The sequence below is a fragment of the Mytilus californianus genome, unplaced genomic scaffold, assembly GCF_021869535.1.
Source record: "Mytilus californianus isolate M0D057914Y unplaced genomic scaffold, xbMytCali1.0.p SCAF_20, whole genome shotgun sequence".
Lineage (NCBI taxonomy): Eukaryota > Metazoa > Mollusca > Bivalvia > Mytilida > Mytilidae > Mytilus > Mytilus californianus.
Window position 1 is genome coordinate 9,486,657 of NW_026262669.1, and position 27,754 is coordinate 9,514,410.

The window sequence follows — 27,754 nt, forward strand, 5'->3', positions numbered from 1 at the left end:
CCTTATTTCTTGCTTCTCTAACACAGCCTGCGGAAACAAGGAATTGGACGGTATCTAGGTGTCTATAGTAGGCAGCATTTAATAATGGAGTATCTCCATCCTGAAATATCAACATAAAACCGACATCAAAACTTGGAACATTAACTGGACAACCGTGTGTAATAAGCATGAATACAATAATCATCAGATCAAACATTGGTCAAAGATGACCAGTCACACTTTTATCTGTATTCTACCGAAACCACAAAAAAAACAAAAGGAACATCACAACTCTCATCATAAAAAAAGAATTGAAAGAAATGTATAACATGTTCATATCAATGAATACATTACGATAAGAAAAGTAACATGAGAACCAACTTTATATTATTCTATCAAGTTTTTGATGTTTTGTTGAAACTTGTCTAATTCGTATCATGCTTACATACTTATTAAGTATAAAAATCAATGTTTAAAAAACTAATTTTAAAAGATGTGTTCAAACCACTGCATTTAAGTATGAATTGATAAGGATGCATTATCAGTGAAGTGTATGAATTTATAAGGATGCATTATCAGTGAAATGTGTGAATTTATAAGGATGCATTATCAGTGAAGTGTGTGAATTTATAAGTATGCATTATCAGTGAAGTGTGTCGATTTATAGGGATCCATTATCAGTGAAGTGTGTGAATTTATAAGGATGCATTATCAGTGAAGTGTTAATTTATAAGGATATATTATCAGTGAAGCGTGTGAATTTATAACTATGCATTATCAGTGAAGTGTGTGAATTCATTAGTATGCGTTATCAGGGAAGTGTGTGAATTTATAATTTTGCATTATCGGTGAAGTGTATGAATCTATAATGACGCATTTTCAGTGAAGTGCGTGAATTTATAAGGATGCATTATCAGTGAAGTGTAAAATTATGAAGATTTATAATCAGTGTGGTGTGATTTTTTTTTATTTGAAATATGTGGTGTTTGATTTCAAAGGGGTTCACTATCAGTAGTGTGTGATTTTTTGAGGATTTATCATCAGTGGCGTACGATAATGATAAGTTCTCATCAGTAAAGTGTGAGTTGTATCAGAATTCAACATCAGTAGTGTTTACATATATCAGGAGTCACCATCAGTGGTGTGTGAATTTAATAGGTGATGATTCTTCATGAGTGAAGTGTGCAGGATTGAGGTTTCATCATAAGAGCTGTGTGATTATATCAGGATGCATCACCAAGAAGTTGAAAATGATGTAGAAATATACTCAGTAGTTTGTAAATTTACACAGGGATTTATCAACAGCGATGTGTTAATTATTGAGGAAAAATCATCAGTGAATTGTGAAATAATGTGAACTCATAGTCATTCTCGACTGGTGAGTGTGAATGTCCTTTTCGCCTCTCTTTTAATGACAAGATTGAAATTTCTTGTATCTATTTATTTAAATTAAACCTATTTGTGGATGAGATGACCAGCATGTTATGAGTTCCCATCTCAAATGTATAATAATATCTTTGTTTATATATTATTTGTATCGTCACTTACTTCATCTCTATATTCCAAATCAGCTCCCTTTGCAATGGAAAGTTTCAAATCTGTTAAAATTCCTTCACGAGCAGCTTTAATTAGTTTCTATAAGAAAAGCTACTGTTGATTACTATATTATATGATCTACATTATGCATGATGCACAGTGCATGAATGATTTTATCTACTTTTGCCTACAAGACGAAAACATTATTTTACTATATGTTGTATAACAAAACAAAGTGATTGTAAAATATATTTAAATTAGGTATCAACAATATTATCAAAATATATTCATGTACTAGAGTCAGACGCATAACTTTAAAACATTGCCGATCTTATCTAATGCGTGTCGATATCTTACACTGCATATACGAAATATATAGAAGATATAAAACATTCTATAATGTATGGTAGTTATTTGAATCTTAGTTGATATTTAAAACGTATCTGCTTAGTTCTGAAAAAAAGACATCCATATTATGAAAGTTCATTTTTATGACATTGATTGCACATGGAAGAGTAACGATTTGATAATACCAATACACCTCTGCAGTTGTTTTGCTTAAACTTTCAAGATTAAAAATGTTAATAACTTATACTTTTAGTTTTGCCAAACAAAAGAATTGAAGGGGTTTTTTTTTCGTCATTTTTTGGACATTAAAAAGCAAGTGACGAATCTCATTCTTAGAAAGAATTAAAACAAAGAAGCATTCAACTCCTAAGGTAGATTCATGGTATACCGCCATCTTGGATTGTACAATCGCAGTACACAATCGGTCTAGTTCTTTGCCCGAATCTGCAAATTTGGAGACAGATTCGCAATGTATTGGTTAGACTGTTTATTTATATAGAGAAAACTTAGTGAGTTATTGCATTATCCAAAATGTTTAAGCAAATACAAAGTATTTGTGGGTTTTAGGATCAATTTTTCAACTTAGCCATTTAAGGGGAGATAACTCTTTTAGTAAAAAAAATATACTGGACTGATTGGGAAATGTTATTTGTTTATTTGTAGCAAGAAAACAAGTTTGGTGACACCATATTTTCTTTTAATTTTCTTAAAACATATTATAAAACCTATCTTCTCATATTTTATTTCAAAATTCTATCTCATAGATTCTTTTATGCACAAAAATGTTTTTTCATGAACAATCTAAGCAAATTTGGGCAATTTTGAAGGACTCGTAGCTTGACAAATAGCACGGTTACCCATACTTTTTATTATATTTTTGAAGAAGCATAGTAAATTCTTCATTTTGGCAAAGTATAAACAAAATTCTATTTGAGGAAATATATACCGATTATCTACCTTAAGTGAATCTGCCTAATTGTGATTATTTATATATTATTGATTTTATTAATGTATCTCTCTGTGTAGAAAAAAAACAAGGCCACAAGGCAACTGGACAATTTAAGGGAAAATCTTACCTTATTCCAACTTTCCATTATATCCTGCAATTAGAAAACAAATTACTTTATTTGTTTTTAATCAATTTTATATACATTATTTAACTTATAGTTGTGAACAATGTCCCTTAGAGCTTCACCAATGACATTAAGGTTCCATCCTGTGTTGTTAATTTCTAATGAAAACAGAGGATTTTATTAGCAATATTATCAAATATTAATGTTCTGTGTTGCATTTTACAAAGTATTTTTACGAGCACATATATACACATATTTGATGACACTTAAAAGGTGTTTTGGTTGTTATTTTGTGAATCCCTGTGTAAATCGAAAGTAAAGTTAATCGAACAAACATGGTTTACTACATGGCTTGAAATAAATGTCATAAAAAGGTTAGTAGTTTTTACATTCATAATGAATGTCTTTACAATGATATATCATTATTCATACAGTACAAACATGAAAGAAATGTGCCAATTTGTAAACATAATATGATCGACCATTTCTGGTAAGAACATAAAAGAAATCAAGGATAAACTTATTGATCCACTTTCACTGATTGGTTAGTTGATTGTTTGTTGCTTAAAGTCATATGAAACTTCAAATTAAAAAAAAATGTGTATGTTTTATATACATGAATGGATTAGTTTCACTCTAAAAGAAGTGAACGTGAACTTTAAAAAAAGGGAATCCTTTACATTATCAAAATCTTCATAAATGTACCGACATTAAATTATTGACTTTCAAGACACTATTGCGCCGATATTTTCCCATTTGTATTGACCTTTACTACTTGAACTCTCGAAATAACTTCGGCCACCGCAAAACGCAAGTGCCAGGGGAAAACCGTGATGAAAGAATTAAACAAACGTGCAGTTGAAGATAAATAGTAATAACAAATTCATAATGAACAAATTTAATACAACAAATCATTTAAGAGCCAATCCGCCAGAAAACCATGCAATATTCAGAAAATCGTCCAAATCGACAATCACAACTTGACAAATTTTTATACATCATCTTAATCCTTGACATAAAATAAAAGAAATTTACCACTTAATTTTTCCCAGAATCGTATCTATTTTTAGTAACAGCCTCATCTGCATAATTCTGTAAATTCATAATGAAACCAAGGAAAAATCCAACTTTTTTATGCCTTTTAAGAATGACCCAGAAGCATATTAAATGGGGTAGTTGAGTTTTGAGAGTAATGTCAGCTGAAACTCATCCATTTACTATGTTATGATCAATACAAATGAAAATTTAAACGATTTGGCACATTGCCAGGAGCAGGGACACAAAGGCGGGGTTTTTCTTACATGAATTTACGTGGTTTTCATTCGCTTCTATCTTGCAAGACCCATTCCGGATTTGTTTGCAACTTATATCGGTTTTAAATATAGGGTATGTTTTATATCAAAACAAAATATTAAGCTTGGCAAATGACTATTATATGTTAATTTATGCCTTGGAAGAATGGTGATTTTAGTCCCAAATTGACACATTTTGATTTTGATTTTAATTAAATTCTAAACACAGTTGGTACTAAAATGGCTCATAAAATCATTCGAACAAGTAAAATCAATTTGTCTGAAAAATGAAATAAAACGTATTTGTACTGCAAGTCCAAAAATCAATATATTGTCTGAAACCAGGGAGTCCATCTTTTATGCTCTTCCATTGACTTATCTCCCTTGGGTTAGATCTCAAACATGTTAGCTCCCAGTGGTTTGGCAGACAAATGTTTACAGTGAAGTTTGTGACTTTAATAATCTAGGATGAGCATGTGGGCTATCCCAGCCTTATACATCTACATATTACAAACTATTTAAGATATCTGAATGCACTAAAGACCAAAATAGCATTTCCCAAGAAAATAATTACTGCCAAGAAATTTGACAATCATGACAATAATTTAGTGAATAAACATGATAAATATTGATTGGAAAAATAAGTCCATGAACAGCAAAAAGTGTTTTTAGATTTCAACGAGCAAAACAAAAGTATTCTAAATCATTCTTCATAAAAAAAAAGTGAGCGAGTGGAACCACCTTGCTCGCACCAAAATTGAGATTGAGAGTGTCAAAACTGCTCTGGCGCACCATCAATAAATCAACGACACTCTCTCTCTACCGTGGTATTGAAAACAGCATTGGTAACCAAACATATTCATACAGATACAGACTACCATTCATCTACATTTAGGAAGTCCGAATAATACTGAAAACTATGGTGTAGAATTTCCAACAGGACTCCTTATTTTATATAAGACAAGGAGTGGTTTATTTTCCCATGGTTGTTGCATCATCTTGTCTTTGAATATGCTCGAAGTACAGGAACTTTTATGGAATTCATTGACATGATAGTCAAGCAAGATGTCAACATCTCGTCCAACCCTCTTCCAGCAAAGCCAAAGCTGACCAAGGAGCTTCACCCTTTCAAAACAGGCTGTATACAGGACGAGTTATTCCAGTAGGAACAGGTACAAATCTTACAATCAATTTTCATTTGTTCCATATAGTCAATCTGACATTAGGGGACCAACAATTGATACATTAGCTAGATTAAAAAAAGGGGGGGTGGGTGTTGAAGGGCCATGTGAATATTCTTTGACACCTGACCTGTTTCTAAGACATCTTATTTATTTCCTATGGCAAAGTGCAAGCAAATAATATATATCCATTTATACATTGTTCTGTCTTGGGACCATTTGATTAAAAAAGCAAGGGGGAGGGTTAGAATGGTCAAAATATTTATGTCCTTGTCAGCTTAGGACAGAATTTTAATTTTCAAGCTATTAACCAGGGTACAATATATCTTTATTTTCTGCTTTAAAAAATCAATTTATAGACCAGAATCATGATAATAATCAAAATTTATTTCAACATATTCAACGTTTAGCAGGTCAGGTTTTTATTCTCTTCCCCTAAGTTATATTTTCAGTTCTTACTGGAAGTTGTTCAGCTCTTTGTCTACTAAAGACACTTTTATCTCATGGAAAAGCCTCCTACAAATACATGTTTTACATACAACATAGTCATACTGTACATGTAACACTAGACAACTTTATCCAGAGAATAATATTTTTTTAATGAACTAATAGGCCATGGAGACTAAAAAAATCAAAAGCATTGCAAACTTTTGTAAAGTTCAATTTTAGGACCCTACATGTACATGTATGTAGATTACTTATAGAGCCCTTTTTAAAAGAAAAAACATACATTTAAACTACATGCACAGTGATGCTACACTACCCTACATTTCCTGTCTGATATATTTTATTTCGTGTAAAACAAAATTGAAGAATTATTTTATAGTTTAACACTTTGTATTTGTAGGGCTATATATATGCAAGCAATGCTCAATTAAGATGAATTTTTGTAAAAGTGACAATAGCCAGGTCAAACTAAATACGTGTATAGAAGAATATATTGGTAAGTTATTATTAACTTATATATTATTTTAACTGTTTGTATAACATGGTAATCATACAAAGTATATGTAATCACTTATATAATAACATAATTATACAATTACATGTTATACATTTGTACATCAGTTTTATTAAACAGGTGTTTGTTAACTTGGTTTTCCCATTGAAACATCACTTTGCTAATTTTAATTTGTAGTACTATATTGGGCGACTCCTATAGTTTCCATTCAATAACTAACAATGACTAATGAACTGTTCATACATTCCATTTCAATTATTTTATTTATTAATACGTATTACTTTTACTGTTAAGTCTGTTTTTTGTGATATCCATTTTACGTGACTCTGTATTTATGTATTCCGTCATACTTTGAACGACAAAATTATTTTATGTCTACCTGTGCGAATTTCAATCGCGCGATTTTACGCCAGTACTTAAAACCTTCCATCCTTTATGGGTGGATTTTACATAGATATATAAAATCGTATAATATAAGCAAAATGAGGATGTTAAATTTGATGTATGCCTTTTTGTGCTTCTTCGTTACATTTGTTTGTTTTTATAGTGATTAAGATGATAACACAATGTTGACTGCTGTACCCCTATTTTTGACAATTTTACCTATTGTGTCTGTTTGCTTTGTTCACGCATCGTTGTCAATATAATGGAATTTGATGCGACTGTCATACAAGTGAGAGGTTTATTATCTAGCTATAAAACCAGGTTCAATCCACCATTTTCTACATAAGAAAATGCCTGTACCAAGTCAGGAATATGACAGTTGTTATCCATTCGTTTGATGTGTTTGAACTTTTGATTTTGCCATTTGATTGGGGACTTTCCTTTTTGAATTTTCCTCGGAGTTCAGTATTTTTGTGATTTTACTTTTTATACGACCGCAAACAATTTTTTGGGATCGTATAATGGTATGATTATGATGTCGTTGTCTGTGTCGTCGTCCGAAGACACATTGGTTTCCGGACAATAACTTTAGTTTTAGTGAATGGATCTCTATGAAATTTTTTAAGAAGGTTTAATACCACAAAAGGAAGGTTGGGATTGATTTTGGGGATGCTGGTCCCATCCGTTTAGGAAAAAGGGGCCCAAAAAAAGCATTTTTCTAGTTTCAGGATAATAACTTGTGTATAAGTATTTCGATTGCTCTGAAATTATACCACAATGTTTAATACCACAAGTAGAAGGTTGGGATTCATCTTAGGGGTTATGGGGCTAACAGTTTAGGAATTAAGGGCCAAAAAGGGGCCAAAAACAAGCATTTTTCTAGTTTGCAGACAATAACTTGTGTGTAAGTGTATGGATCTCTCTGACATTGTAACACAAGGTTCCATATCACAAAGGAAAGTCTGGGATTGAGTTTGGGGTCAATTGCCCAAAACATGTAGGAATTAGGGGCCAAAAAGGGCCAAAAACAAGCATTTTTCTAGTTTCCAGGCAATAACTTGTGTTTAAGTGTATGGATCTCTCTGAAATTGTACTACAAGGTTCCATACTACAAAGGAAAGGCTGGGATTGAGTAATGGGGTTATTGCTACAAGGAGGGTTTCAAAAAGTTGGGGGTGGGGGGATTTTTTTTCCAATTTTTTAAGGTGGATTCATATTTTTTTTTCAAAATTTTTCATATTTTGAATTTTTGAAAATTTTCAAGAAGAAATCTTCCATTGCACAGTATTGCGCAATAGATTTGAAAGATCTTTGACCACATTTATTTTGTGTCAGAAACCTATGTTATGTCAAAAATTTGATCACAATCCAAATTCAGACAGTATCAAGCTTGAATATTGTTTCCAAATTTGCCCCAACTGTTCAGGGTTCGACCTCTGCGGTCATATCAGGCTGCGCTCAGCGAATCATTTTATTCAAATATAAAAGGGGGAGATTTTTATTGGTACTTTAGAAGATATTTCACCTGTTCGATTAATTGATTGGTTGTTGGTAATGCTAATGTCCAATGGCAAATAGCTCATGCATGTTTAGGACAAGAACAAATTAAAATAAATACATTATTTGGGTTCTTAAGGTAGATAGGGTGTCTTCCTCCATCTTGGATTTTGAAATACCAGAAAGCAATCGGTCTAGATCTTTAATAGAATGTGCAAATTTTGAGAGTAGTAGGTAATTCATGTATAAGAATTTTCATTTCAATATAGAAAATGACATGTTTTATCATATTTATGGTTGTATTTTACAAAAAACAGAAAACTTTTGTTTGATTCAATTTTTTCCAACTTTGCCACATAAGGGGAGGCAACTCAAATGTAAGGGCAGATAATTCAGATAAAGGTACTTTTATAATAGAATGTGTTAGGAATTTACCTATTTTATTATGTAGCAAGAAAACGGGTCCGGTGACCCCATTTTTTCTTTTTCTTATCAGAAAGCATATTTTCAAAGCTATCTTCTCATATTTTATCTCAAAATTCTATGGTGTAGTTTTCATTTTATGGCTGAAAATTTGGTTTTCCATGCATAATCTATACAAAATCGGTCAATTTTGAACAACCTGTAGCGTGAAAATAAGCCCCGTGACCCATTCTTTTTATTCTTTTTTTTTAAAAAGCATGATATAAACTACATTTTGGCAAATTATTAAAAAAATCTATGGATTATAATTTAGACACCCCATCTACCTTAATATGCTAAATCTAACAATGTATTTAAATAATTTAAGATGTTGCAATTGGGCCCCATTTTGAATTGGTTCACATTGATTTCAAAATGGTCCAAATTTTTTTTTCTTATTTCTACACAACTTGAATTCTTGAGGTTCTTTTGATATACAAAATGCAAATGTTTTATATTTAGATTTTTAGTTTTGGTCTGGTTTTCAAATTTGTCCACATTTTAAAGTCCAAAGGGTCCAAATTTTAACTTAGTTTAATTTTAACAAAACTTGAACTCTAATTACAATGAATTAGGGTTCTTTGAATGATAAATAGAAATAATCAGATATCCTGAATATAAATATGTTCTTAGATTTATGATTTTGGTCCCAGTTTTCAAGTTGGTTCAAACGGGGTCCATAATTTAACTGTGTTTGATTTCAACAATAATTTTAAAGATGCTGATTCAGCCTGTATTTAGTTTTTGGGCCCTATTATGAAATTGGTTTACATTGAGGTCCAAAGGGTCCAAAATTAAACTAAATTTTAAATCTTAATTTGATCTTGGGGTTCTCTGATATGCTGAATCTATTAAACTTTATCTTTATACCATATTTATTCCATGTTAGAAACCTATTCTTTGTCAAATATTTAATCCCATTACAAATTTAGAGCTGTTATAGCTTGAATGTTCTGTCCAAACTTGCATTTTTTCTTCATCTTCCACAAAATTTGTCCTTTTCTGAGATAACTGGTGTTATTTTTTTAAATGAAACTTTAGTGAAAAGAAAAGCGCAATATGTGGATGATTATCTGATGTCAAACATTTTCAAGATGGCCACCAAGGATGGCACAAATTTCAACACTGGTTAATTTAATGAAAATTGTTAAGTAGGGATAGTCGTGGTAGTTTGACTTGCTAAACAAAGTCAGGTTGTTTTTTCTTCCAAAATGGCAAACATTTTCAAGATGGCCTGATATGAAAATTGACATTAAGGAATTATAGCACTTTTGACATGCCAACAAAACAATGAATTTTTTTTTTTAAAGATGGACACAGCAAATAAAGGGTAAAATTTCCAATTTTGTTGAGTTTAATTTTAAAGAATATTGATATTTAGCTGTACTTTGACACAGAGAACAGATATAAAGATGGCCACCATTTCAAAGATTGTCACTAAAAGCGGTCAAATTATCACCATTGTCTGTTTTCAATGTAAAATTATATTGAGAGGTAATTTGACATGCCAAACCAAATGGAGGCAATTTTTATTGTTGTAAAGATGTTAAGGGCTATTTGGACATGCTTAAAAGGAGTGGATAATAACTATTCTGCAAAAATGATTTGGCTTTAGTTGGGAGAATTTTGTAACTGCATCCACTTACAGTAAAAGTTGTCAATTTTATTTCCTGTCAGTGGTATATATGAAATTAAAAAAAAATGAGGTATGATTGCCAATGAGAACAAATGACATAGAAGTAAAGCTATAGGTCTTCATACGCCATATGTTCTTCAACAATAAGCAAGACCTATACTGCATATATATTCAGCCATAAAAGGCCCCAAAATAAGAAAATGAAAAAATATGAAAACTAACAGCCTGATTTATGTATGTATGTTTTGTGGTTTTCAGATCTAGACTCGCAGCTAACCTTTCTGTCAGTGTCAACAACAACTGAACTTTCACAGCAGTCAACATCAGATTGGGAGACTGATAATGCTTCTAACAGAAACAATTTCAACAAACCAAACAAGCAACAGAAACTTTCCAACTTTAAAACATCAGTTAAATCTTCCATGGGATGATGTCTCAAAAAATAACAGTTCATCATTTATGGAGATTTTAATGTTATGGTTTTTCTTTTACAAGAAAGTTAATGTACACTTGTTTTATAGTAAAACCTATAGCCTTTTAAGTATAAAAAAAAAACATTCAGCTTTATTGAAATTTGAAGATTCATATGACTTATTTTAATTCTGTTATCTCCAAGGATGTGATGTAGAGCATTATAGGTACAGTAATCTTAACAGCTATCCAATTTCATTCAAAATTCTTTATAAATTTTGCACTGGTAAATATAGACTAAGTAATTTGTTTTTCGTCTAGTTATGGGATTTTTTTTAGAAGCATTTATGATTTTCATGTTTGTATTGACCACATTGCAGCAACATAGATATAGGTACCTGGCAAATCTTGCCTTGTTAGTATACTAGGCTCAAAGGGTCATAAAAAAATATACAAAATTTAAAAACTTTTCAATATATATATATATATATATATTGATAAAAACTATCAACATGACAAGATCTAAATACCAAAATTTTTTCTGAAAAATTGGACATAACATCTATGAGCTATTGTCCCTGAAATGTGTAAATTTACAAATTTTCAGTTTTCTGCTACTATCCAACAACTATATCAATTTATTATAAGAATAAATTGCAAAAGTGGTCAGAAGAAACTTTTTTTTTACAGTCTGAACTTATTCTGAATTGTTTAACTTCTAATTTAAATTGATTGCGTTTGAAATATGTGTTTTTTATCGTTTTAGGTGCACAATTTGTCAATACGATCTATTTCGGCTCCTGGGAGCCTCTAGATTAATAATGAATAATTTGTATTTATGTATGATTGTTTTCTTAATGTATTAAATGAAACATTAATTATTCTTTTCCATTTGTTATTATACTTATTTATAAGTCCAGATCCTATCATATGTCAGTAGTTGCAAATTAGACGGCAAAATTGAGAAAATTTGAATATGCAGGTTACCCCATTTTGTTGTGGCATATACCAGACACCAACATTATTTGCCGAGCTTGATATTTTTTTTGATTGGGTATATATAGTTATACTTTGCAAGTAGATATGTTGTTTTACAATAATAAACGGGTCTTGGAGTATTTTGGCTCTGAAAGATGACCAAAATCAGCCATTTTGGACATGTAGCTAAATAAGACATATTGAAACAGTTAGATTATAAATACACTTAATAGACAGCATTGTTAATTCTATGCATTCTAACTCTTAAAGTGATGTATTACTAGGATCAACTATCAAAAAATTATAAATGTTACCATATTTTTTTATTTAAACCAGCGAAATATGCAAAAAAAAGCTTATTTTTGCTGTTTTCGAGCAATTTCATCTGTTAAAACATGGCGCTCAAAAAATATCCAGATCGGTTCAATATTTTCCACAAACAATTTGTGTGGTTATTTACATTACTAAGGTGCACCAATATGCCAAATATGAACTCATTTGGAAAAAGTGACATTCGGACGGTTTTGCATGGTTTTCTGGCAGATTGGCTCTTGACAACTGTTCAGGAATAGTTTTATTAACAAATGGGAACGCATGGAAAATATAAAAAAAAACTAATGTTATGGCTCTTTCAATTCACTGATCTGTCATGTTGTTCACGTGCTCTGGTTTTACTGTTTATCAATATCACGATCCGATAAACTTTGGCAATAAAATCGAAAGTTATTTATATTGCGATCAACAACCACTGATTAAAATAGTATTTGTCGATAATACATTATAGATGTGTAATAGATAAAAAAAAACAAGCATGTAAGTTTAGATAAGTTTAGTCTATATGCAAGCATTTGTTCAATACATTCTATAAAATTAAAATTTCAAGAAACTCGTTTCATATGACTTTTAGAATATATTTCAAGTATAATTCCTATTCAGAAGAGAAGTATAAACCAAGCCCAAATAAAATATAATGACAATTTGTCAAACATGGACTATTTGGGTGATATTCAATTCAATTTGTATGACTGTTATAGTTATCACATTTGAACTAATATCATATTATTAGATTTTTTACAACGATATAAATGATGATTACTTAGTAAAATTTTATACAGTAGTTTTCATCTAAACATGTTCATTCTATTATCTTCTGATTTTATTGATTGACTGATGTTTAATGCCACATTCAACACTAGCGTGCTATTTCGTGGCGATAAGTTTTAATTGATGGAGGGAACCGGAGTGCCCGCAGGGAACCGGAGTGGCCGGAGGGAACCACCGATCATCTGTAGGCAAATTGTTAATCCTAGTCAATTAAGATATGAGTCGATTGCACCTGTCATGTGCGTGAATCGAACTCACTAGCTTAGTGTTGACTTGCTAGTGATACAGTTGATCGACTGCTTCGACAACTCCACCACCGAGTCCCCCTTTTGTTATCGTTTGAAAAATGGAATGTAAAAGAAAGGTTCTTCTTTATAAAATAGGTACAATTTTCCAAAAAAATAAATGATTAAACAGAAACCTACTGGATGCTCTTTATTAGACCAAGTTATAGTATCATATTATTTTTTTTAATGTAAGTGTGTCCGGATTGTAAAACTATCCATGGCAACTCATCTTTATATCTTTTCGAATATATACAAATGGTGGCAAAGAAATCCTAATTGGCGAGAAATAGAGAAAGATTATAATGACGGCATTGTCTATTTGTTTATTTTGAAAGGGTTTAACTTAAGTCATACTTGGTTGAACGAAGTCAACAAGTTAAGGTCAATGACGTCATGTCTGATACTAAATGCATAAAAAAACTGGTGTACCACAAGGCTTTATCCTTGGCCCTCTGTTATTTATTTTATATATCAATGATTTAACATTGAACATAACAAAATCAGTAATAGATTTGTATGCAGATGATTCTACTTTACATAGTAAAGGTATCATGCACTTGAGTTAAATGCTAAACTTCAAAATGATATTTATAAAATTGAAAACTGGTGTTCGCAAAGTTGTATGAAACTAAATGCCAAAAAAAATGTAAATCAATGATTATTGGTTCAAAACAGAGGCTTTATTCAACTGGGAACAGTTTATATATCAATATTTCAAAATAACAAATAGAGAATGTAGATTGTGAAAAACTTTTTGGTTTATATATCGACAAAAACCTAAATTGGAATGAGCAAATAGATAAAATGTCATTTACAATATCAAATATAATCAACTAATTACAAAAGATGAGAACGTATTTACTGATGCATATACGTATTATTTATATTAGTGCTTATATTCTGCCATTGTTTGATTATTGTTACAATATATGAGGTAGTTGTTATGAACATGGAACAAATAGACTTAATAAGTTATTAAAGAAATCTGCTAGGGTTATAGTAGAAGCTGACATAATGACATCCTCCAGTTTATTGTTTAATAATTTAAACAGATTAAATGTGAAAAAAAGGAATTCAATATCGAAATGTAAAACTTGTATTTAAATCATTAAAGGATATGGTTCCTAACTAATTACAAGAAAACTTTCATTTTACTGATGAACAAAATTATAATTTGTGTTCAGCTGATGAAAAACTAAAAAATCTTCCAAAGCCAAAAACTGTTTTTTTTTAAGAAAACATTTACATATTCTGGTTCTCAAATATAGAACAGTTTACCAAATGAAATACAGATGAGTAAAAAAAAAATAATAAATTGCACAAATTAATATGCTTTTTCATTTATATCTATATACAATTGCATATTGTGTATAACTTATCATTAAAATATTGTATATACTTTATAAATATGTTATTACTATTTTGTGGACTCTCAGGCAGATTAGTTTTAACTAATAGGATTATCCTCTTGAAAGAAAGATTATTTATTTATTTATTTTATTTATTTATTTTATTTATTCGTGTTGAAGTGACATGAAGCTTAAATACAAACAGTCGAAATGTTAAAAATCAGAAGTTGCTATCTGTAAAAGTAACAGCTTAATAATTAGATTATTCGACAAAAAAATTATATACATCGTTTATTTGTTTCAAAATCCGATTTGATCATATCATATAGTAAACCGCCATTTTTGTAGGAGAGTTATTTCCAGCAAACTTTTATAATTAAAAAGGGAAATCCCTTCTAACAACCATCGATGGCTACGTACATATATTAAATGTTAACAACGAGTTAGAATAGTACTATGAGTTTTAATCTTAATTAATGATTTTTTTTAGTATACATTTGTATTCACCTGGAACCGATATTCGTTTTAAATGTTTCACTAGGATTTCATCAAATTTTGAGTAATAGAAAACATCTGCAAAGTTGGTCGACTGGCATGATGGGCTGGAAATTTAAGCAATGTTTGTATGCTGATGTGTTACCAAAATAGTGCTCTTTCATAATGCATAGAGAATATGGCACAGAAATCCGACGTGATACGAAGCATTACAGGCTACAACGCATCGTGAAATTAAAGACATACACAGAATTTGTCTGCACTGCTTGTGTTCACCTTGAAATAAGGCGAATATTCAATTTGTTTAATACTTTGTTATATAGATAGACTGGGACACCTGACATAAAACTGTCCTTTTGTTGTCGTTTGGTTATTTAGTCGTTAAGATGTTGTCTCATTGACATATATGCAACACCTGCTTCAATTCATATACGTGTATGTATTGTAAAAGTTAAGGAAAATAACTACGCGCAAAAAAAACAAAAAAAACCAAACATGCGCTTTAATTGTTGCAATTCATTTCAAAGTCACATTTGGGCCTTTGTTATTTTTTATTGAATATTAATTATTCGTGCTTGATTATTTGATGCATTCGGCTATTTGTTAAAGTTCCCTTTCAGTTATATATAGTTTGCTTCTAATCGTTTGGTGGCAGCGTTTCCGATGAAGGTAAGTACAGAAAAGAACTTCGGACGCACCACACTTGACAGACATCTTAAAGAGAGGACATATGGGGTATACAAGAAAAAGAAATTAAAAAAAAAAGAGCAAACCACTAAGCAATACAAAACACTTAAACAAAAGACAGTTGTCTACTTTATATGAATGTGCATTCTAATTATAAGATATCTGATGTTTTCTCAATGTCATCTTCTTGCTGAGTTTTTCTTAGAAAAATGTCAAGGTTTCTGTTTTCCTTGGAGTTCGGTATTTTTGTTATTTTGCTTTTTATAGTATATGATAAATTTGAGGAAGTTTTTGTTCTAAGTTTTTAAAACAATATATAAATAGTATATGATAAATTTGAGGAAGTTTTTGTTCTAAGTTTTTAAAACAATATATAAATAGTATATGATAAATTTGAGGAAGTTTTTGTTCTAGAAATTTAAAACAATGTACAAATATAAATTTTCAAGTGGTCAACTATACGAACTGTGTAAACTACAATTACTTCCGTGTAGATATTTGTTTAGGTTTTGACCATATCTTATTTGTTAATATCTTCTCAGATAGCAATGTTCTTATCTACATGTCTTATCTTTCTCAGAAAATGTCATTGAATTTACCTATAGTGGTCCAAACATAAAAGATGATTGATAATAGTGTCCCCCTTTTGTTCAACATGTTGGAAAAGGATTGTGTTTTAGTAAAAACCATACTTTTATGTAAAACATGGATCAACAAGAGCAATGTATGTATCTCCCAGTTAGACAACTTGCTAAACTGGTGATCATAGCATTATAAGTGAGATTTTGGAATTCCTTTATGGGTGGTGTCAATAAAAATGAAGATTCTTGATAATCCAGGAATATATTTTATTTTAGAAGGTATGCAACACAGTAAAGAGTGCCAAGAGAAGAACCATACTGACAACATTTTATGTGATTTCAGGTTCCGTGTTGATATCTCTCGCCGTTTGGAAGATTTTCTCCAAAAACATGCCCAAATTGTTAGGAGTGTGACGCTTTAAGTGTGACGTTTAAAATTAAAAAAATGTTCAATGTTGTGTAAAATCAATGATAATGAATGAATTCAAAAATAGATGATTTTTATTTAATTTAAACATCCATTAAAAAAATGTAGCTTTGATATCCTATTTTTTTCACTTTATACGATGTACAATTATTTAACACATATGCTAGTTTTGAAGCTATGTACCAACAAATATAAACGCTAAACAATTTCAAATGATTAATTTCATGTTTATTGTGTTTTTTAAAAGGATCAATGTATGCAAACATGTTTAAATTTTTTGGAGTTATATATTGGCTGTCTCAATAGGGCTACATTAACTACCTTAAACATAACTTACATAACATGTATGAACTTAAGTTAAAAATGTCAGGAGTGTGACATTTGAGTTTGAATTGGTATCAGTCTATAATTTATCATAAGATGGAAGATTTCCGTGTCTTTTCAATAAGTTATGATGCCAAAAAGAAGAATACAGACATAAATGAGTGGAATGTGCAACAAAATTTGTTAGAAATTTTAAATAATTGATGACAGGAGTGTGACATTGTTTTAAAGACAAACTTTTAACATTATATAATTTCAAAGTACATGGTTCATTAGTTATCTTATGTATAAAATATCAATGCATATGCATTTTACTTTATTTGCATACACAATAGTATAACTGTTAATTGTTTTAATTAGATTTTTGAGGTATTTTACTGAAATAAATTAAAAAAACTGTTCTATAAAGTTGCATGTCTAGACAATCAACATCAGAGTGTTCAACTGTAAACTGTTACAGTTAGTTAGACATAGTAATGATCCATTTACCATGTCTTTTTTTCTAGTTAAATTCTGCATATTTAAAGTTTTTCACTAAAATATCAATGCATGTGCAATTTTCACACTCCTGACATGTATTGGTAAAGAATGCATAGGAATGGTAATAAATTGCTTATCTTGTAGGTCAACATTCATGTTGATGCTGAATAAACTTTCTGATAATACCAGGCTAAAGAAAACCATCCTGATATTTATGTTCTTATTTCTCTTAGGTGACCTGTACTTATTTTCAATCATATGACTATGTTTTCATTATTGACAATTGTAGGCTATTGTCATATTATATGATAGTTTGTGTGGTAATAATCTTTAAATATGAAGTTTTACTTGCTAATGGTATAATAACTATAAAGAATAATTGAAATCCAAGTTAAATTTGTTAACAAAAGTGAAACGTTGGATTTTTGTATGTTTCCTTTCACAACAGCGTCAGGAGTGTGAAAATCACATTATTTTAATATGTCTACCCATACTTTGACAACAGCATGTTTAGGATTCATATAAAAATGCAGTAAGAGCTGATAGTTCTGCCTAGTTAAACAATGTTATATATTGTCATTGTAAACATATGCTATGGTTATATGTGTTTTTGTTTTGCTTAACACATGTATTAAATATTAGTGTACAATTAGACAAATTGGTTTTAACATAACAAAACTATCTGCCCAGAAGATACTTTCTGATTTCAACAGAGATGTCACACTCCAGACATTTTATGCCACACTCACTTCCGTAATTCTGGTAGACAGAGTACTTTTTTTACTTAAACATCCAGTATTTCGTCAGACCAAACACGAAAGTTAAGAAAAAGGCCTTTTATTCTGTTCTTATTGTAATTAAAAGTATTCATGTCAGGAGTGTGACATTTCACCGAAATTTGGCTGGTTATAATTGCAGGGGCTTTCTACTGTATTTGGCTATCAACTTCTTAAATTCTTTTTGAATATCTCTTCAGATGCATACATCTTTGGAAAAAAGTTACATGATGAACAAAAACGTGTGTTTATTGTTTTAACAAAACTTCAAGTATTAGTTGCAGAAAAAAACCTTGAAAATAAGCTATAAATTTAATATTTTGCAAATATTTTGACACAAATTAAAGTAAAGTTGGTACCAAAATGTTCCTCTCCGCCTTCTCGTTAATTAAGAATTACTTTTTGTATCCAATAAAAGGTACACAAAGTTCTCTTTACCTTACAGGATTTCTACATGTTTACCTAAATTTCTTAATTAGTTTCTTAAATATTTTTCTGATACTGTTATTAGTGCTTTCTAGGCTTTTGTTTCATAAACTAATGGGTATCTGTAATTTGGTGGACCATTATTTATTTCAATTTAAACGTGTTGAAATTTTACTCTCCGTCACACTTTTGCTTCATTGCTATTGATTCCAACCATATACGTACTTTCCAATGTCCTTAGAAATTAATTATGCATTAAGAATAATGCTGTTTTTTTAATTTTCCAGCGGCAATACTATCACAAATATCCATTAACGATGCGATATTTGATGTGACGTCAATCATGTCCTACAATGTTCTATTGGAGTTATGACATGGCATTGTTTACAAAGCAAACTAATATTTAAATCTAGAATGAATAATGGAAGCACACATGTGGTCAACTAACAACAACATGTACAAACAAGTTCCGTGTATATAATTCAAATATATTTAAGGTATATTAGTTCATATTTTTAACCCTCAATAAATAAAGGCAACAGTAGTATACCGCTGTTCGAAACTATTGTATCTTTTTAACCATGGTAACGTTTTAACAAAATATGCATCAATTGCACAAGGTTGCAATTGTAAACAAAAACTCACAATAGAATATACTTCACACATACAATATTGAATACTAAATGTTTCCCTTGATCATATATTTTGCAAGACAAAGTATACATATGGCTAGTGTTATTTGATGCCATTAGAACCACGGTATAAGCTTATAGCTGTACATTGTTTGCTACATTTTACTATAGACCAATACTGGACCTATGATAAAAAAAACATGATATGAGGAATTTAATCTGCATGAAAAGAGGGACAAAAGATACCAGAGGGACAGTCAAATTCATAGATCGATAACAAACTGACAACGCCATGGCCAAAAATAAAAAGACAAACAGACAAATAATAGTACAGATGACACAACATAGAAACCTAAAGACTACACAACACGAAACCCACCAAAAACTGGGGGTGATCTCAGGTGCTCCGGAAGGGTAAGCAGATCATGCTCCACATGCGGAACCCATCGTGTTGCTTATGTTATTACAAATCTGGTTAATAGTCTAATTCGGTAAGGCACATTCGTGAAAAAGGAAGGGTAATGTAGTTACGACATAAGGAACATATCCGATATCATCTGTGAAACGGTTATTCCATAACGGTCAACCAACTCGTGATGGCGTCCGTAAAATTTTCGAAGGGATGACTTCAACTTCACCATTTGGAACTCTTGGTTTAATAGCTTCCTTGCGAGCAACAATCCTCTATCAAGAAAATCATGATAGGAAACACAAGCCCGGGAATATCGTATCAATTGGGAGATATATACTCCGTATGCAGGCGCTACTGGAATGTTGCTACATAGAAATGGAAAGTTCACAATTGGGAAGCTGAAATCATCTCTTTTGTCGTAAAGTTGTGTTTTCAACCGACCTTCATTGTCAATTTTTAGATGTAAGTCAAGATATGAGACAGACTTAACTGTATCTGTAGTATCCTTTATCTCTAGTTCGATGGGATAGATTCGTTCAACATAGTCACCAATTTTTGTATTATTTAGTGAGAGAACATCATCTATATAGCGGAACGTAGAGTTAAAGGATATTGCTAACTTTAAGATTATCAATGTCTGTCACATGGTTGTCTGAGTAGTGTAACCAATACTTGTTTATAATGTTTATCAAACGGCAGATTATAATTTATGATACCCCAAGCAATGTTTTATGCATATTGTTTATTTTGATATACACATTTCATCGATCGATTTGCAGCGGGTCAGGTCGAAATTCGCTTTTTTGCAGTACTAGTTTAGAGGATTAGTCTAAAGTTAACTTTGTCAGCAGTCACATGAACAGTCCAACGACCAATTATTGAGACACAAAATTTGTTATCCATTCGTTTGATGTTTTTTGAGCTTTTGATTTTGCCATTTGATTATGGACTTTCCGTTTTGAATTATCCTAGAACTTCGGTATTTTTGTTATTTTACTTTTTGTCTTTTTAACTTCTGTAAATCACTCCTCTATCAGGATAACCTTCATTTCTTACAGTAGTTGTTTTATATCTATGTTACATTTTAGTACACTATTTATCAGGTCTGTTTTCTTCCACCTTATTACCACTATAAATTTGGGTTAATTAGTTAAACAATTGAATTCGGTTGATAATAAGTTTATTGTAATATGAAAACCGAAAGATTTTGAAAGCAGAGAAAAATGTGCACCTTTAAATCAGCATGACTTGAACAGATGACAAAAAACGAATACCAAACAAAGGCAAAGGTACTTTAATTCAGCCACGGACCCGCGATGTCGCTGGTTGTTCGCGTTCTTATACATATATAATATATATATAATATGAGAAACAATATCATTATACCTATTTTTACTTGTTTCCAAATCTAATGTGATCGTATCATTAATAAACGATCTGTCATTTTGTCACAAACTTGTCTTCAGGAAACTTATACTTCAACACCGGACATGTTTACTTACATAGCGATAAGGTTGTTTTAAACATTTAGGTTGAAGGTTAAAACTTTTACTATCATTTATATACAATGTATATTGGCAACCTTCTTTTCCATTTAATGTTGAATGCCGTACATTATCATATAATTGATTTTAGCTTATATTACATTAAAAAATAAAGTGGAATCACCAGAATATTATTTCTTGTTTAAATATCCGATTGATTGTTTTACTGTTACCTGCTTCAGTTATTTGTTAGAATTTGTTAGACAATTGTGTTGTATATCTGTGATGTAAGTTTACACAGTCTCGGCTGCTGAATTATACTTATTGTATCATTAACCGTATATGCTCATTATATGGCTCATCCAATTCTGTCAATATAACTGACCTATAAACAACTGTCACACAAGTGGGAGGTTTACTTAGTTATAAAACCTAGTTTAGCCCACCAATTTCCTCGAAAAATGCCGGTTCCAAGTCCGCCATGTGATAGTTGTTTTTTTCACTCATTCCGTAGGTTGATAACTTTTGGTTTTGTAAGTTTTTTGTGGTCTTTTTCCTTCTTGAATTAACTTTGGAGACCGGTATTTTGTTTAACTTTTTTGTAAATATAATTAAATTATGAATAACTAAAACGAATCGAGCACACTAGTTTTAACGGTGCCTATATTACTGCATCAGATGCGAATGTCCCTTCAATGAACTCTAGACGATAAAATATGAAAATACAAAACTCATTCAAACATTTAGAGGTGTACACAAACAAAATATTAAGTATAGCCAAAGTAGTACAAGGAATCGGAGTTTTGCAAGAGAGATATATATTTATTAATTCAAAATAAATTGTAGATAGGATCGGCAAAATAGCACGATATGGAGACAGGGTGGCATTGTTTCTGCAAAATAATGTGTTGTACTTGATTTGTTGATGAATAGAAATGTGTTTAAGATTCGTTTTATCATATATACTTGGCTTCCAAATGGTTTGGTTTCTGAGTTTCAAATGAAAGTCGATAAAAAAACGCGTATGTAAATATGTTTATACAATTTTGTTTTCCGGAAACAAACCAAAAGTATTTAATACTGATATAAAACAAAACCAACATAAAACTCATGATATTATATAATGGTCGAGCATTTTAAATTAAAAAAAAGTAATGATATCACTATGAATAAAGCAGACCATAAGCTTATAATAAAGTGGAGTAACTGAATACCATATATTTAAAATGTATCATGTTCATATAATGCCATATATCTTGAGGTGCCATATTTAAAATGTTATCTCACAAATATTGCCATGTAAAGTACATATGTAACCAGGTCAGTGTTAAAAGATGATTATATAAGCTATTAAGCTTAGTGTGTAGAAGAACAGACCAAGAGTTAACTTTACAACAGGTCTAGCCCCAACGCAGTTGTCAGGGTCGAAATAAACGTTTTGCATGATTGGGTTTGAAGTAAAATCAGTAGCTGTCGGCAATCGTAAAACAGTTTTTAGGAGCTGTCTTTTAACTTGCTAAATTTCATCAGTCAAAATATCTGGTAAACACATTTACTTGCTGGACAGATTAAATAACATCGCACTTATATGTAAGGTGGCTTGAGGCTTTTAGAACTTTATAAAAGGAACACCTATTGTTTTTCGTATTTTGCACTTGAAAGTAAGTGTAGAACAAGAGGTCATTAATAATCTAAGCTCAAAGACGCCAGCATAAAAACATGTGTAACAAGGTGCTTTAATTGGCATCTAAATTATCCATGACATATTAAATCGAAAGAACGAAAGAAATCTATGTTATTTTTTTTTTTTTTTTTCAATTAACACAATGTATACAGTTTAGTAGAATAACATAATATATATATAGGTCATCGATGAGTAATGATAATTATTTCACCTTAAAGACACACCTATATGAAATTATATCGGGAAAGGGATAACATTTGGTTCGATAGGGAATGAAAGATTAATTTCCACCAAATCTAAGATGCATTGTTTTATCTTCATTATACATGCAATACCTTATGTACCCTCTTTTTTTAAATTTCATGATTTTTTTTTTACTATTCAAAGTTATGTCAAAAAGTGTTCTACAATGATCACTAGTCATTCAGCCTTCACTTGATAGCATCATTACAGATCTACATACATTACATGATCTAAGCTTTACTGCAAACACTATTTTACTGAAAGTAAGCTCAAATTGGATTGGTAGTAATATATGATCTATGCAAAGAAAGCACCAAAAGAATATTACCAATGACTTATATGATTTTTGTTTTAAATGTCAGCAGTTATAATTTGTTAATTTCTACTAGAAAAACGATAGTAAAACATATAAATATTTCTATTCATTCAATAGAAACTGATTAGTTCAAATCTCAGACATAATTTTAATTCTTTACCTCAGACACAATCGAGAATATTGTCCCCCTCTTTCTTATAATTTGAAAAGGGACATTTTTGCATAAACCATACGCCTGTGGTATTACACAGATTACTGGGAGCTATTTAAATATCCATCAGTTCAATAACTTGCTAAACTGGTTCAAATTGCATCTAAAGTGAGATTTTAGAATTTGTATATGAGTATATAACAGTTGCTTAAATTATGAAATACTACCATAAGAAAACCAAATAAAATCGTAGCTTATTTGACCAAGAGCTATATTTTTTACTATAGAAATAGTCATAACATACATCATGTACATGTTCCAGTGTTTTCAATAAAAAAAATAATAAACAGGTTCTGTCTGTTAGGTCTTAACTGTAGGCATATTGTATGACCAAAAAAGGCCAAAATACATTATTGTGGCAATTAAGGACCTGAAATGTTCGATAAACAGAATTGTATATCTAAAAAAGGTTGATAAAACATGATAACTGACATCTGAAATATGATTGATTTGCATTGGAAACGGCGCAACTTCTAAACTTGAATGTCTGATGATTTTTTGTTACAACAGAACCAAACTTTCTATGTTGACTTCTGCATTACTTAATTTCATTATATTATCTATTTCTAACAATAAAAACAAACAAATACAGCTTTATTCCAAACACCATTAAATTGATTTTAAGCTCAAATTGGCCTGGTAGCAACATATGGGTTATGCAAAGAAAACTGCATATAATTATAACCAATGACATCTATGATTTTTTTTATATCTGCAGTTATAATTTGTTAATTTCTACTAGGTAAGCAATATTCTTACCTATGTTCATATTTTTATCAGAAATTGTTTATTAAATAAAAAAATATTAATCTAAACCAAAGACACAATCGAGAATACTGTCTCCCTTTTTTCTTATAATTTGAAAAGGGCCATTTTTGCATAAACTATACGTCTGCGGTATTACACAGATTACTGGGAGCTATTAAACAGAAGTGTATATAAAGAATAATTGATAAAACATGATAACTGACATTAAATATGATTGAGTTTCATTGGAATGGGTCCCAAATTCTAAATAGTGAATTCTGATAATTTTCTGTTGAACCAACTTTTCTATAATATTGACTTCTGCATTACTTAATTTTGTTCAATGATCTTTTACTCGTACAAGTGAAAGGTTTAGCGCTATAAAACCAGGTTCAATCCACCATTTTCTACATTTGAAAATGCCTGTACCAAGTCAGGAATATGACAGTTGTTGTCCATTCGTTTGATGTGTTTTGTCATTTGATTTTGCCATGTGATTAGGGACTTTCCGATTGAATTTTCATCGGAGTTCGGTATTTTTGTGATTTTACTTTTTACTAGCATTATAAAAAATAAGCTTGATTCAAAACGTTATTTTGCTGATTTTAAGCTCAAATTGGACTGGAAGTAACATATGGGTTATGCAAAGAAAACTGCAAATTGATGATTAATGACTTATATGATTTTTTTTTATATATCAGCAGTTATAAATTGTACATTTTTTTTTAGCAAAACAATGTTCTTACCAATAGTCATATTTTATCAGAGATTTTCATTAAATAAGAAATATTAATCAAATCTTAGACATAATTGAGAACATTGTGCCCCATTTTTTCTTCAGATTGGAAAAGGGACGTTTTTGTATAAACCATACTTCTGTAGTTTTTCTTTTTTCTACATTGGCTAGAGGTATAGGGGGAGGGTTGAGATCTCACAAAACATGTGTTACCCTGCTTTATTTTTGCGCCTGTCCCAAGTCAGGAGCCTCTGGCCTTTGTTAGTCTTGTACGTTTTTAATTTTAGTTCATTTATAGTGTGGAGTTTGGAGTTTGGAGTTTAGTATGACGTCCATTTTCACTGAACTAGTACACATTCTTATTTAGGGGCCAGCTGAGGCCCGCCTCTGGGTACGGAATTTTGTTCGCTGCGTTGAAGACCCATCGGTGGCCTTCGGTTGTTTTCTGCTCTTTGGGCGGGTTGTTGTCTTTTTGCCATATTCCCCATTTCCATTCTCAATCTTATTCTGTGGTATAATACAGATTATTAAGAGCTACATGTATTTATAAATCTATCAGCTAGATAATTTGCTAAACTGTTTCAAAGTTGCATATACAGTAAAATTCTGGAATTCTTATATGAGTATATACCAATTGCCTCAATTATGAAATACTACCATACGAAAACCAATGAAACTTGAAAAATCATAGGATTATTTCACCAAGAGCTATCTTTTTACTATAAATAAGTCATAACATAAAATTGATAGGCTCCTGACTTGGGACAAAAATGCGGCGGGGTTAAACATGTTTTGTGAGATCTCAACCCTCCACCTTTACCTCTAGCTGATGTAGAATAAACAAACACACAGCAATGCGCACAGTAAACCTCCGTTTAAAAAAAGTCAGAGTCCGATGTCAGAATAGGTAACAAAAGAAATTAATCAAAATGACAATGCTAAATTAATTAACAAAGGACAACTAGCAGTTACAGACATGTCGGCTCCAGACCTCAATTCAACTGATTGAATGATTATGTCTTCATCATATGAAAAACATAGCACAATGAATCCCGTTAGGTGTATAGTGTCATACCATCAAAAAATATATGAGTAGAACATAACTTGTACCATGCCAACAACTGGTTTTAGAATACATGTGTTTATTTTCGATGCAAAGACCCTATGAGTAAATCAATATTAATACCAAAATATGCCATCTTTAATGACCTGACAACAGTATCGTTACTATATCCCTTCTGAATAAGTCTGTTTAAAGGTTTGGTTAGCTTTTGAGGTGATATATGTTTCAATGATTTCAATCAATCATAAAGCAAAAACTGGAACTTTATCCTTAGTGTGACAATTTAAGAGCTGAAATTTCCCATTTACAGAATTGTTTATATAAAAAAAGGTTATAAAACATGATAACTGACATCAAATATGACAATTTTATATTCACTACGTTACACTTACATGATAGGTTTACTAAATTGGATATTCTTTCCGGTATTTGGTCATATCTCGCTCAAGCGCTTAGCTGATCTTTTGAAAATCATCTACATCTATATCAGTTAAGCGCTTGGAACCTCAGTCTTCTTTCTGGAGAAAATCCAGCCGGTCGTGTTTTCGCTCTGAGAAAATACATTGAATTTATTTAGTTTATGATGTAGAAGTCTTTAATATTTTGCGTTTTGGCAGAAGCCGCTATGAACGGTTCGAATAGCAAAGACGACGTTTTGCAGGAGCGTCCAAGTTTGTCAACTGACGCGAACGGAGCAACAAAGATGGCTGCACGTACTCATTCTTCTAAAACTTTATAAAAAACTATAGTATTATTTGGCCAAAAGCTGTATTTTTACCATAAAAAAGTCTTAAGATACATAACAGACGTTTAAATCCGCTGCATTTTTATGCACCTGTTCTAAGTCAGGAGCCTGTTGTTCAGTGGTTGTCGTTTGTTGGTGTGATTCATAAGTGTTTCTCGTTTCTCGTTTTTTATATAGATTAGACCGTTGGTTTTCCTGTTTTAATTGTTTTACACTAGTCTTTTTGGAGCCCTTTATAGCTTGCTGTTCGGTGTGAGCCAAGACTCCGTGTTGAAGGCAGTACTTTGACCTATGCTTGTTTACATTTTACACATAGTGACTTGGATAGATAGTTGTCTCATTGGCACTCATACCACATCTTTTTATTTATATGTTTCATTTATTTCAATAAAAAATAATGAAACAAATGTAAACTTATGTTAAGTCTTATTTGTATGCCTGTTGTATGACAACAAAAGGCTGAATTACTTTATTGTAGCAATTTAAGAGCTGAAATGTCCAATAAACAGAATTGTACATAAAAAAAAGATAAATTATGATAAGTGACATCAAATAGGATCAATTGTTATTGTAATTGGTGCAATTTCTGATGATTTTCTGTTATAACAATTTGCTATATTGACTTTTGCATTACTTAAATTCGTTCTATGATCTATTTCTAGCAACAACAAAAAATGTACAGCTTCAGTCCAAACACTTCTTCCTGATTTTGAGCCTAAACTGGATTGGCAGTAACATATGGGTTATTCAAAGAAAACTGCATATGCATATTACCAATGACTTATATCTGTTTTTTTTCAATATCAG

At 30.9% G+C, this 27,754-nt stretch overlaps 1 long non-coding RNA gene across 1 annotated transcript; it reads right to left on the reverse strand.

Annotated features, from left to right (window-relative positions):
* On the reverse strand, positions 1 to 26,747 carry LOC127731774 (uncharacterized). Its single transcript, XR_007995750.1, has 4 exons — positions 26,595 to 26,747; positions 2,940 to 2,963; positions 1,528 to 1,614; positions 1 to 100 (listed from the first exon to the last, which is right to left on the reverse strand). It is a non-coding gene; the product is annotated as an uncharacterized LOC127731774 (long non-coding RNA).
* Between the last annotated feature and the right edge of the window lie 1,007 nt (positions 26,748 to 27,754).